This window comes from Oreochromis aureus, linkage group 3, assembly GCF_013358895.1.
Source record: "Oreochromis aureus strain Israel breed Guangdong linkage group 3, ZZ_aureus, whole genome shotgun sequence".
Lineage (NCBI taxonomy): Eukaryota > Metazoa > Chordata > Actinopteri > Cichliformes > Cichlidae > Oreochromis > Oreochromis aureus.
The window spans coordinates 66,512,621-66,525,149 of record NC_052944.1 but is presented as its reverse complement, the minus strand read 5'-3'; the positions used below and the strand labels follow the sequence as shown (position 1 = coordinate 66,525,149).

The window sequence follows — 12,529 nt, the reverse complement described above, 5'->3', positions numbered from 1 at the left end:
AAGCCGACAACAGGTACCAGCCAGGTGCCAATAGGTTCCAGGAAGCGACAGGAGACAAAACGCCGGTGCAAAGGTCTGAATTCAGTCAGAATGCATTGGGAAACTAATCTGTTACTGCCAGATGAAGGAGCCAAATAGGATTTCAGTTTCACGAGTAGCCCGCCATGCTTTCCCCGACGCTTAAAGCGCTTCCTCTTATGAGATGGGGTAGGGGTGTAATCCAGGTGATGCGGTACTCCAGATAATAGTGGAGGTGGAAAAAAGTCCTGTCCATCAACGTTAGTCTTTCCCAAATTCTCTGTGGCAAGTCGAATATTTAACAGAGTTTCACGATCGTAGGTCAATAGAGAGTCAGCGTTGTTCATTAGAAGTGACAAAAACAATAAAAACACGCAGAGCAAAAGTGGATCCGACAGCCGTGGACGGCGAGCCATGCACACCGGCTCAATGACTGAGACTGTCCGAGCCATGCACACCGGCTCAATGACTGAGACTGAGACTGTCCGAGTCGGGGCTCGAACCGGCAACCTTCCAATTACAAGGCGAACTCCCAACTCATGAGCCACGATCGCCCCTGAAAAAAAGAATAAGTAAGAAAACAGAGCTGAACTAAGAGAAAAAGCAGGAGCGACTGTAACAGGCTGCACGCTGGTTGGCGCATGCGCACTAAATTAACGAAAAATAATTCTGATTCTGATTCTAATGATATGACCCCCCATGAGCAAGCACTTTGGCGACAGTGGGAAGGAAAAACTCCCTTTTAACAGGAAGAAACCTCCGGCAGAACCAGGCTCAGGGAGGGAGGGGCCATCTGCTGCGACTGGTTGGGGTGAAAGAAGAAAACAGGATAAAGACATGCTGTGGAAGAGACAGATTAATAACAGATATGATTCGATGCAGAGGTCTCTATTAACACATAGTGAGTGAGAAAGGTGACTGGAAGGAAAAACTCAATGCATCATGGGAATCCCGGCAGCTCACGCCTATTGCAGCATAACTAAGGGAGGATTCAGGCTCACCTGGTCCAGCCCTAACTATATGCTTTAGCAAAAGGAAAGTTTTAAGCCTAATCTTGAAAGTAGAGATAGTGTCTGTCTCCTGAACCAAAACTGAAGCTGGTTCCACAGAAGAGGGCCTGAAAACTGAAGGCTCTGCCTCCCATTCTACTTTTTAAATACTCTAGGAACAACAAGTAAGCCTGCAGAGCGAGAGCGAAGTGCTCTAATGGGGTGATATGGTACTACAAGGTCATTAAGATAAGATGGGGCCTGATTATTTAAGACCTTGTATGTGAGGAGCAGGATTTTGAATTCAATTCTGGATTTAACAGGAAGCCAATGAAGGAAAGCCAAAACAGGAGAAATCTGCTCTCTTTCTAGTCCCTGTCAGGACTCTTGCTGCAGCATTTTGGATCAGCTGAAGGCTTTTCAGTGAGTTTTAGGACATCCTGATAATAAAGAATTACAGTAGTCCAGCCTGGAAGTAATAAATGCATGAACTAGTTTTTCAGCATCACTCTGAGACAGGATATTTCTAATTTTAGAGATGTTAGCAAATGGAAGAAAGCAGTCTTACATTTGTTTAATATGTGCATTGAAGGACATGTCCTGGTCAAAAATGACTCCAGGTTCCTCACAGTGTTACTGGAGGCCGAGGTAATGCCATCCAGAGTAAGAATCTGCTTAGATACCATAGTTCTAAGATTTTCAGGGCGAGTACAATAACCTCAGTTTTATCTGAATTAAGAAGCAGAAAGTTAGCGGCCATCCAGGTCTTTATGTCTTTAAGACATTCCTGCAGTTTAACCAATTGGTGTGTGTTACCTGGCTTCATGGATAGATAGAGCTGCGTGTCATCTGCATAGCAGTGAAAATTTATGCTATGTCTTCTAATGATGCTGCCTAAGGAAGCATGTACAATGTAAATAGAATTGGTCCTAGCACTGAACCCTGTGGAACACCATAATTGACCTTAGTGGGTGAAGAGGACCTCCATTTACTTGAACAAATTGGAGTCTATTAGATAGATATGATACAAACCACTGCAGTGCAGTACCTGTAATACCCACAGCATGTTCTAATCGCCTAATAGGATATTATGGTCAACAGTATCAACGCAGCACTGAGGTTCAGCAGACAAGCACAGAGATGAGTCCACTGTCAGAGGCCATAAGAAGATCATTTGTAACCTTCACTAAAGCCGTTTCTGTGCTGCGATGAGCTCTGAAACCCGACTGAAACGCTCAAACAAGCCATCTTCCGCAGATGATCTGTTAGCTGCCTGACAACCACTCTTCAAGGATTTTTGATATGAGCGAGGTTGCCGATTGGCCTGTAATTAGCTAAGACTGCTGGGTCCAGAGACGGCTTTTTGCAAAGGTTTAACTACAGCCAGCTTGAAGGCCTGTGGTACAGCAGCCGATTATTAGAGATAGGTTGATCATATTTAAGATTGAAGCATTAATTAATGACTTTTGAGCAGTTTTGTAGAATGGGTCTAAAGACACGCTGATAGCCTGAGGAATTAATTATTGAAGTTAACCGAAAGATCAACCGGAGAAAAGAGTTCAACTCCATCAATGGTACCAGCAGCTGTAGATAATATTACATCTGTGGATGATTATTGGTACCTTTTTCTCTACGATAAAAATTTTATTTGTGAAGGTTCACGAAGTCATTACTGGTTAATGTTAGCGATTGTTGGTCAGTAGAGCTCTGACTTTTGTCAGCCTGGCTACAGTGCTGAAGAGAAACCTGTTGCTGTTCTTTTTCAATCAATCAGCGACAACAGTAAGATGTTCTGGCTTTGCGGAGGGCTTTCTTATAAAGCAGCAACCTATTTCTCCAGGCCAAATGATGATCCCCCAAATTTGACACGCCATTTCTCCCAGCCACGAGTTGTCTGCTTTAGGCTACGCAGCCTGAGAATTATACCACAGCCAGGGACTTCTGATTTGAGACCTTAGCCACAGGAGCCAGCATCCAGAGTCGCACGAGTGAGGAGGCAAACCAATCAAGATAAACGACCCGCCGAGTAGCGCTCAGACAGCTGCTCTGCTGCCCCATGGTGCAGGCATTGAAGATGACACGAGGGTGGGAATTCTTCAAGAGTGTGCATGCCTGTTTGTTCCATGTCTATGTGTCAGGTCAGGTCTTAGACTCACCTCCAGTAACATCAGGCCCCCAGGTGTGGGGCCCTCCCACCACATCCTCCGCAGCTGGTCCCCGCTGGTGCATTGGTGGTTCTCGGTTCTGGCCAGGGCGCACAACCGGTCACCTCGGTGGCCGCTTGGCAGGAATGGCCTCAGTGACCAGCCTGGCCGAGGGGTCGTCCTCCTGGCAGGCTCACGCCTGGGGACCCTGACACTCAGCCCGATCTCCCTGCCCGCCTCGCCCTGGGGTCGCATTTCAGTTCAGCAGATCGTTAATGGAGAAACTTTTTCCTTCCTCACGTTGCTCATTCGTCCAGTTTGTAACAACTTAAACAACAAAATACCAGTACAACAACCGGTAACTGTACTGGCTGGCGGCAGTCCAGCAGGTCAGCAGACATGCAGGCACAGCAACTTTTTTCTTCTCATTTAAATGTCCCGGCCGTTATAACAGCATCTGACCCACAAGCACCAAAAGCGCCCAGGTTCAACGACCATCGTTCATCCCAGAAGAACATGAACCAAGAACACGAACCAACATGATCAACGAAAAAACAGTTCCCGCATGAATGAAATGATCTGAGATTTTCGTCACTTTTTCCAGCAGCCATGCAGCACGAAAAAATCACCATCAGCGCAGCCACAAGTTTATATGGTTTTTCACAACCGTACTGATGAACGCATTTGTCTGCCACCATCTCATCTAAACAAATCACATCATTAACAATCCATCTGACAGTCAGTCAACAGCAGTGCGTTTCAATATACACAACATCACCTGACTTTGTTCAATCAACACAGCCAGGCACGCAGTTCAATTGAACGAAAATTATCTTATATTGCCCAAACATTTTGGCAGTCGTCTGTCACATGAACCAGCAAATATTTGTTTGTTACAACGATAATATCTGTTGAATGAATGAAATGTAACTCATGTGTGGCACACATGCAGGTTCAAAAACAAATCTCAATGGATTGATTAGCACGTTCAATCCACCATTTTCTTGCTGCCTGCAGTGACCAGGCAGCCCATCCTGGATCAGTCAGCAGTTCACAGAGACAACAGCACTTCATTTGCACACCAGAATGACCAGCCTCCACACCGCATGATTTTAATCCGAGAATGAGAGACCACTGTGATTTGAACCAGATTTTTCAGCCTGAGTAACAGCACGAATTCACACCCGTCAACACACAGACTCAACAAAAGCAGAGCCTTCACTTTAGAGAAGCTTCTCTACTTTAGAGAAGTAGAGAAGCTCTACTTTTGTTAAGTCTGTATTGACAGATTGTGGTTCGTGCTGTTGCCTCAGAGCAAGAAGATCCTGGGTTCAAATCCACAATGTGGCGAAGTTTGCAGTGGGTTCTCTCTGCGTACTCTGGTTTCCTCGACAGTTAAAAGTCATGCAGTTGTAAGGGTAACTGGTTATTCTAAATAAAGTGCAAATGATTGTTTGTCTCTGTATGATAGACTGGCGACCTGTCCAGGATGTACCCTGTCCCTCTTGCCCTATCACTTCTGCAGCCCAGATAAAGATAAGAAAATGGGTGGATTGGACGTTGCTGTAAATCCATTGAATGGTTTTTGTTGAACATTACTTAATATGAATACATGTACTACACACATAAGTTACATTTCATTCATTCAACAAGATTATCATTGTTGTAACAAACAAATATTTTACTAGTTCATGTAACAAGACTGACTTTTGATGTGCCAAAGTGTTTAAACAATATAAGATGAATTTAAATCAATTTAATTAGACTAACGTGGTACAAACATGTTGATTGAACAAAAGTCAAATTAATTGAATGTTAATGTTAATATTATGTTAAACCTACACACATATATCGTGTTGACACAACACAATCAAGATGGATTAATATAACATGATTTGTTTAGATGGAATATAAGTGGCAAGATAAAATTACGTTCATCCAATTTTTTATTGTAGAAAAAAATACATATAAAAACTCGTAACTTTAAAACACTGATGAATTGATGATTTTTTTTTTCAGTATTAACATACATAAACACTTTGGAAAAGTGGCAAGGGGGAATCTCCCTCTCAGATCATTTCATGCACCTTTAGGAGCAACATTTTTCATTTGATCATATTTAGTTCATGTTCTTGGATTCATGTATTCCTGGGATAGATGACAGTGTGAAGGAATTCCCGAACCTGGACGCATATAAAAACTTTGGTTGTAAGAGTCAGATACTTATTTAATAACAGCCAGACATTTTAAATGAGAATAAGAAAAGTATTTCTTTGAGCCCCCCTTTCCCTGTTAATGTCCTACCTGGCCCCCTGGCAAAACTTTGCTAGACCCGCCCCAGTACAGTTACCAGCTGTTATTATTTTTAATTTATTTATTTTATTTTAAGTTGTTACAAACTGGACAGATATGAGCATGGGAAAGGAAGGAAAAAAGGTTTCTCCATTTAACGATCTGCTAGAGAGTGTGGCGAACCCCCCAGGGCATGAAGCAGGCAGGGAGGAGATCCAGGCCCCAGGTATCCAGAGGTCCCCAGAGCGTAAGAGCCTCACCAGAGAGGACCGACCCCTCAGCCCAGAGGCCTGAGGTCCCCACTGGGGCCATTCCCTGCCAAGCAGCCACCGGGAGTGAGCCGGTACATACCTGTGCGCCTAGCCCAGAACACCGAGAACCACCAATGCACCAACGGGGGAGGGGAACAGCCACCGGCAGGATGTGTGGTGGGGGAAGATAGGCCCCCACACCTAAGGGGGGCCTGAGATGTTACTGGAGAGGTGGAGTCTAAGACCTGACCTGACACATAGACATAGACAAACAGGCATACACAGACACAAGCAAGAATTCCCACCCTCATTATCATCTTCAATGCCCTGTACCAACATAGAGCAGAGCAGCTATCTGAACGCTACTCCAACAGAGGTTGATTATCTTGTTAATAATTTTACCTCCTCACTACGTACGACTCTGGATACTGTAGCTCCTGTGAAAACTAAGGTCTCAAATCAGAAGTCCCTGACTCTGTGGTATAATTCTCAAACACGTAGCCTAAAGCAGATAACTCGTAAGCTGGAGAGGAAATGGCGTGTCACAAATTTAGAGGATCATCATTTAGCCTGGAGAAATAGTTTGCTGCTTTATAAGAAAGCCCTCCGCAAAGCCAGAACATCTTACTATTCGTCACTGATTGAAGAAAATAAGAACAACCCCAGGTTTCTCTTCAGCACTGTAGCCAGGCTGACAAAAAGTCAGAGCTCTACTGAGCCAACAATCCCTTTAACATTAACCAGTAATGACTTCATGAACTTCTTCACAAATAAAATTTTTATCATTAGAGAAAAAATTACCAATAATCATCCCACAGATGTAATATTATCTACAGCTACTTTTAGTACCATTGATGTTAAGTTACTCTTTTTCTCCAATTGATCTTTCTGAGTTAACTTCAATAATTACTTCCTCCAAACCATCAACGTGTCTTTTAGACCCCATTCCTACAAAACTGCTCAAAGAAGTCCTGCCATTAATTAATGCTTCAATCTTAAATATGATCAACCTATCTCTAATAATCGTCTATGTACCACAGGCCTTCAAGCTGGCTGTAGTTAAACCTTTACTTAAAAAGCCATCTCTAGACCCAGCTGTCTTAGCTAATTATAGGCCAATCTCCAACCTTCCTTTCATATCAAACATCCTTGAAAGAGTAGTTGTCAAACAGCTAACAGATCATCTGCAGAGGAATGGCTTATTTGAAGAGTTTCAGTCAGGTTTCAGAGCTCAGCACAGCACAGAAACAGCTTTAGTGAAGGTTACAAATGATCTTCTTATGGCCTCTGACAGTGGACTCATCTCTGTGCTTGTCCTGCTAGACCTTACTGCTGCGTTCGATACTGTTGACCATAATATCCTATTAGAGCGATTAGAACATGCTGTAGGTATTACAGGTACTGCACTGCAGTGGTTTGTATCATATCTATCTAATAGACTCCAATTTGTTCATGTAAATGGAGAGTCCTCTTCACCCACTAAGGTCAATTATGGTGTTCCACAGGGTTCAGTGCTAGGACCAATTCTATTTACATTATACATGCTTCCCTTAGGCAGCATCATTAGAAGACAGCATAAATTTTCACTGCTATGCAGATGACACGCAGCTCTATCTGTCCATGAAGCCAGGTAACACACACCAATTAGTTAAACTGCAGGAATGTCTTAAAGACATAAAGACCTGGATGGCCGCTAACTTTCTGCTTCTTAATTCAGATAAAACTGAGGTTATTGTACTCGGCCCTGAAAATCTTAGAAATATGGTATCTAAGCAGATTCTTACTCTGATGGCATTACCGGCCTCCAGTAACACTGTGAGGAACCTTGAGTCATTTTTGACCAGGACATGTCCTTCAATGCACATATTAAACAAATATGTAAGATCATGCTTCTTCCATTTGCGCAACATCTCTAAAATTAGAAATATCCTGTCTCAGAGTGACGCTGAAAAACTAGTTCATGCATTTATTACTTCCAGGCTGGACTACTGTAATTTTTTATTATCAGGATGTCCTAAAACTCACTGAAAAGCCTTCAGCTGATCCAAAATGCTGCAGCAAGGGTACTGACAGGGACTAGAAAGAGAGAGCATATTTCTCCTGTTTTGGCTTCCTTCATTGGCTTCCTGTTAAATCCAGAATTGAATTCAAAATCCTGTTCCTCACATACAAGGTCTTAAATAATCAGGCCCCATCTTATCTTAATGACCTTGTAGTACCATATCACCCAATTAGAGCACTTCGCCTCGCTCTGCAGGCCTACTTGCTGTTCCTAGAGTATTTAAAAGTAGAATGGAAGGCAGAGCCTTCAGTTTTCAGGCCCCTCTCTGTGGAACCAGCTTCCAGTTTGGATTCAGGAGACAGACACTATCTCTACTTTCAAGATTAGGCTTAAAACTTTCCTTTTTGCTAAAGCATATAGTTAGGGCTGGACCAGGTGAGCCTGAATCCTCCCTTAGTTATGCTGCAATAGACGAGGCTGCCGGGGATTCCCATGATGCATTGAGTTTTTCCTTCCAGTCACCTTTCTCACTCAGTATGTGTTAATAGACCTCTCTGCATCGAATCATATCTGTTATTAATCTCTGTCTCTTCCACAGCATGTCTTTATCCTGTTTTTCTTCTTTCACCCCAACCGGTCGCAGCAGATGGCCCCTCCTCCTGAGCCTGGTTCTGCCGGAGGTTTCTTCCTGTTAAAGGGAGTTTTTCCTTCCCACTGTCGCCAAAGTGCTTGCTCATGGGGGGTCATATGATTGTTGGGTTTTTCTCTGTATTTATTATTGTGCTATCTACTGTACAATATAAAGCGCCTTGAGGCGACTTTTGTTGTGATTTGGCGCTATATAAATAAAATTGAATTGAATTGAATTGAATGAACACAAACGACTACTTGGCACTCGCCCAACGTGAAGACAAACAAAAATGGACACTGTACACACACTCAGAGTGCCCAAACATACTCTATACCCCAGGTCCAGGTACCATCGTCCCTAGAGGTACAATCTGCCCCTAGACCCATGAGATGTTACCTTTTTCCCTGCATTAACAGAATCAGAATTATTTTTCGTTAATTTAGTGCGCATGCGCCAACCAGCGTGCAGCCTGTTACAGTCGCTCCTGCTTTTTCTCTTAGTTCAGCTCTGTTTTCTTACTTATTCTTTTTTTCAGGGGCGATCGTGGCTCATGAGTTGGGAGTTCGCCTTGTAATTGGAAGGTTGCCGGTTCGAGCCCCGACTCGGACAGTCTCAGTCATTGTGTCCTTGGGCAAGACACTTCACCCGTTGCCTACTGGTGGTGGTCAGAGGGCCCGGTGGCGCCAGTGTCCGGCAGCCTTGCCTCTGTCAGTGCGCCCCAGGGTGGCTGTGGCTACAACGTAGCTTGCCATCACCAGTGTGTGAATGTGTGCGTGAATGGGTGAATGACTGGATATGTAAAGCGCTTTGGGGTCCTTAGGGACTAGTAAAGGCGCTATATAAATACAGGCCATTTTCATACGTTTATTATCTTTCACTCAATCATGTGGATTGAGAGAGTTTTTGTTCTTCTGGTGGCCGTGCAACTATTACTTTTATCAAGGAACGGGAGCGCGGCACATCTCCTACACGCACGGACTGTTTACTCCAGAGATCAGCTGATCGCCCTGATGCTTGGTGGCCAGGCCGGGAGAAGTACCAGCTGAAATTTGGAGAAAAACACATCGGGGATGCAGAGGTCAAGGACAGAAGACAAGAAAGAAGGAGACGGTGAGACAGCGGAGGCTCGAAGCGAGGAGCAGGTATAAACCGTGTCTGCCATCTATTGTAATGGGAAATGTGCGACCGTTATCGAATAAAATCGATGAGCTCTCAGCACTGGTACGGAGTCAGTGGGAATACCGAGAGAGTAGCCTGATGTGTTTCACTGAATCATGGATGCACCAGGACATTCCCGACGAGAATGCTTCCGTGGAAGGCTTCCACACTGTTCGGGTGGACAGGGACAGCATCGCTAGCGGTAAGCGCGCGGAAAGGAGGTCGGCTTGCTGTTTTAGTTAACAACCGGTGGTGTAACCCTGTCAACATTAGCTGCATTTTTAAGTAAATAGTTGTATATAACTTTATTGTTTACAAAAATTATGCATTAGTTTTCAAATTCATAATTTATATTTGTTTAACCTCTGTATTGTGTCTTCTCGGGCCTTTAAATGAACAAATTGGGTCAGTTCGATTTTGTAGCAACAGCAATCATATCCCATACATAAGGATGGGAGAAATAACCCACAGCAAATAATGTTTAACCAAAAATCACTGCACCTTCCTTACCTCTACTGGAATCCTCCATTACTCTCTGAGGAATACCCAGAATTCCTTGCCCTTCGTAGTTATTGCAGGGTGACATTTGCAACAGTAGGTGGCGCCAATGTCCCCATTTAACTTGAACCTTATTTAACTATGTTACGTTTGAATTTCAAGCTATGGAAATAATTCACTAAGCAAGTTTGTGGTTCTTTACATTTACTTTTTCCTACTAGGATTTTATGTTTTTTGTGTAATTTTATATCAGTTGTGTTAATACAGTATGTCAATGAAAAAATAACTAAACTCAGACATGTCATGTTGGATTTATCTAAAACTACAACTGAAGAACTGTTTGTTCATTTGTAAAGTGAAGTTTATTTCTATAGAAGAAATAGAATTTTAAAAAGGGTATCGCTCTCAAACCGCTCTTCTTCCTGGAGTGTAGCACAGCCTGATAACCCTCCCTCTTATTCCTGCTCTTAAACACAGCACCTCCTCTCTGTCCACGTGTTTCCTTGTTCCCTCCCCTTCAAATCTGCACTTTGAAGATGGGTGTAACCAACATTTGGTGACATGTAAGAGCTGACAGCCTCCATTCACTGCAGAAAGACATGTTGTTGAGATCACAGCTCAAACAAGTTTCAATTATAAGGAAGAGAAAGTCACACAGTCACTGACACTGAGAGGAGAAATGGCACAGCAAGGAGTTCAGCTGGACCGAGAAACCTTATCTTGTTCCATGTGTTTGGATCTACTGAAGGATCCAGTGACTACAGCCTGTGGACACAGCTACTGCAAGAACTGTATTAAAAGTTTCTGGGATGAAGAGGACACGAAGGGAATTCACAGCTGCCCTCGGTGCAGGAAGACTTTCACACCGAAGCCTGTCCTGGAGAAAAACATAATTTTAGCAGCTTTAGTGGAGCAGCTGAAGAAGACTGGACTCCAAGCTGCTCCAGCTGTTCACTGCTATGCTGGACCTGAAGATGTGGCCTGTGATGTCTGCACTGGGAGGAAGCTGAAAGCCATCAAGTCTTGTTTAGTCTGTGTGATCTCTTACTGTGAGAAACATATTCAGCTTCATCTGGAGTCTCCTGCCTTTGAAAAACACAAGCTGGTGGCCCCCTCCAGTAAGCTTCAGGAGAACATCTGCTCTCGTCACGATGAGGTGATGAAGATTTTCTGTCGTACTGATCAGCAGAGTATCTGTTATCTCTGCACAATGGATGAGCATAAAGGCCATGAAACAGTCCCAGCTGCAGCAGAAAGGACTGAGAAGCAGAAGGAGCTCGAGGTGAGACGACTAAACATCCAGCAGAGAATCCAGGAGCGAGAGAAAGATGTGAAGCTGCTTCAACAGGAGGTGGAGGCCATCAATGGCTCTGCTGATAAAGCAGTGGAGGACAGTGAGAAGATGTTCACTGAGCTGATCCGTCTCATCCAGAAAAGAAGCTCTGATGTGAAGCAGCAGGTCAGATCCCAGCAGGAAACTGAAGTGAGTCGAGTCAAAGAGCTTCAGGAGAAGATGGAGCAGGAGATCGCTGAGCTGAAGAGGAAAGACGGCGAGCTGGAGCAGCTCTCACACACAGAGGATCACAACCAGTTTCTACACAACTACCCTCACTGTCAGCACTCAGTGAGTCTACACACTCATCCAGCATCAATATTCGTCCTCTGAGGTACTTTGAGGATGTGACAGCAGCTGTGTCAGAGACCAGAGATAAACTACAGGACATTCTGAGAGAGGAATGGACAAACATCTCACTGACAGTCACTGAAGTGGATGTTTTACTGTCAGAGCCAAAGACCAGAGGTGAATTATTAAAACATTCACATGAAATCACACTGGATCCAAACACAGCAAACACACATCTGTTATTATCTGTGCGGAACAGAAAAGTAACATTTAAGGAACAACAACAGTCTTATTCTGATCATCCAGACAGATTCACTGAATGTTCTCAGGTCCTGAGTAGAGAGAGTCTGACTGGACGTTGTTACTGGGAGGTGGAGTGGAGAGGGGGAGGAGTATTTGTAGCAGTGGCATACAAGAATATATGCAGAGAAGAGAGCTTAGATGAATGTGTATTTGGATGGAATGACAAATCTTGGGCATTATGTTGTTACACAAATAGTCCAAACTGTCCTCTCAGGTCCTCGGTCCTCCAGAGTAGGAGTGTACCTGGATCACAGAGCAGGTATTCTGTCTTTCTACAGCGTCTCTGAAACCATGACTCTCCTCCACAGAGTCCAGACCACATTCACTCAGCCGCTCTATGCTGGACTTTATCTTTTGGGATGATGGAGACACTGCAGAGTTGAATAAAGTCAGACTGAGAAGATAGGTTCATGTTGATTCCTGAACATTATATGTACTTGTGTAGTTTTTAAATGAGGCTTTACATTTTAGAAGCTGAGAAGTTCAGTGTTCCATTGATTCAAACTGTACTTACATTTATATACCTTACATCAATATAAATCTGCATTTGTTCTTATGGCTGATAATCATGTAAGTTTAAATGATACTACTCTTCATATTCAGCATGTTTAAAATCTGT

At 43.6% G+C, this 12,529-nt stretch overlaps 1 pseudogene; it reads left to right on the top strand.

The window, feature by feature from the left end:
• Window positions 1-9,981: 9,981 nt before the first annotated feature.
• LOC120437356 lies at window positions 9,982-12,294 on the top strand (annotated as a pseudogene).
• The last annotated feature ends 235 nt before the right edge of the window (window positions 12,295-12,529 follow it).